This window comes from Elephantulus edwardii, unplaced genomic scaffold (assembly GCF_000299155.1).
Source record: "Elephantulus edwardii isolate Elephantulus edwardi_28Jun2011 unplaced genomic scaffold, EleEdw1.0 scaffold00092, whole genome shotgun sequence".
Lineage (NCBI taxonomy): Eukaryota > Metazoa > Chordata > Mammalia > Macroscelidea > Macroscelididae > Elephantulus > Elephantulus edwardii.
This window is the reverse complement of record NW_006399842.1, coordinates 11357467-11359181: the sequence shown is the minus strand read 5'-3', so window position 1 is coordinate 11359181 and position 1715 is coordinate 11357467. Positions and strand designations below refer to the sequence as shown.

The following is a 1715-nucleotide window of genomic DNA, read 5'->3' as shown; positions in this document are numbered from 1 at the left end:
AAAGCCACTTTGAACAATATACCCATTTTGAACAATAATACCACAGTGTTCTAATATGTGGTTATTTCTGGAGAATGTACTGTGTGCACTTGAGAAGAAAGTACAATGAGTTTTTGTTTTGTCAAGTGCAAAGCATGAGTTCAACTTTACTGATTGTATAGCTTAATTCTTCTGCATCTTTGTTGAGCTTCTTTTGATTTGACCAGTCCTTTGGTGAGAATGGTGTGTTGAAATTTCCTACTACTGCTCTTGTGCTATTATCTGTTTCTTTCTTCACGCCTTAACTGTTATGTATTTTGCAGGTCTATAATCAGGCACACAGATGTTAGCTAAGGTTGTGTCCTCTTGATCTGTTGTGTCTTTAATCATTATATGGTGTCCTTCCTTATCTCTTATGGTGGTTTTCGTCCTGGTGTCTATTTTATCAGACATTAGTATTGCCACTCCAGTTTTCTTGTGGATGCCATTTGCTTAGTGTATTTTCCCCACCCCTTGAGTTGTAGTTTATCTTTCTTTTCATTTCTTAAATGTGTCTCAATCTCTTGTAGACAACACATTTGATAGTCTTTGTTGTTTTATTTTAGTCCATTCTTCTACTCTTTTTCTCTTAACTAGTGCATTTAAACCATTCATATTGAGCATGATATTGGTGGTTGTTGTGTACCATAGAGTTGGAACCAACTCATAGCTGACACTCCAGAGAGTTTTCAGAGGCAGTTAATTGCATGGGAGGACATTGCTCATCCTTTCATGGAGCAGCCTCCAACTGCGTGCATTTGGGATTGTTATACAGCTTCTTACCACTAGGCTACCAGAGCTCCTGTGATACTGGTAGGCAGATACGAGAATCAGCTGTCTTCTATCGGGCCAGGCATTAAAGAAGTTTGAGAAAGTATAAAAATAGTGTCACTAGGCACAGCGGGCTGTCCTGGAAGAGCCTTTTGTCCTACCTGAGGAGAGGTCACAGCGTGGAGGTACCATAACTGTTTCCACCGCAGAGTCTAAGTGCTGGGTGCCGCCATGGCCTACTGCCTTCAAAGAGGCAAAGCTTGAATCATATTTGTGACCAAAGAGGACCACGCAATTCCAAGCAGTGTGGAGCTCGTGGCTGATGACCCCGATGATCCATACGAGGAGCATGAATTAATATTGCCAAATCCCCATTACCTGCAATTGCCCGTGCCTTGGAAGAATGGCCAGTGACACCTGTGGGGAGCAGTTCAAATCAGCCTTATCTTGCTTCCATTACAGCACAGAGGATGTCAAGGGGTCAGACTGTGTAGACCAGTTCCAGGCCATGCAGGAATGCATGCAGAAATACCCAGACCTCTATCCGCAGGATGATGATGATGACAACGACGACAAGAAGAAGCCAGAAGGCTTAGAGGAAACAGTTCCCACTGAGACTACTTCAGCCAAAACAGAGGAGAGCTCGAGCTAATGAAAGCCAGAGCCTGTGCTCCAGTGCTCTCATTTCAGATTGATAAGGACCTGTTTCAAAATGCATTTCAGTCACTTTCAGACAGTGTCTTTTCTTCTTTTGTACTGTGCACTGTAATGTACCAAATAACTTATTTTCAGGATCAGTGGTCTTGGCCCTTTTACCGACACACTGAAGAAAATAAAAATAAAAATACAGTAAAATAATAGAACTGGTGGTTGTGTATGTGTCTCCCATGTAAATTTATCTGTGAATGCAGCTGCCACTTTTGAAT

The 1715-nt window shown here is 41.9% G+C and overlaps 1 pseudogene; it reads left to right on the top strand.

The window, feature by feature from the left end:
* The first annotated feature begins 1020 nt into the window (after nt 1-1020).
* LOC102869197 lies at nt 1021-1441 on the top strand (annotated as a pseudogene).
* Nucleotides 1442-1715: the final 274 nt, after the last annotated feature.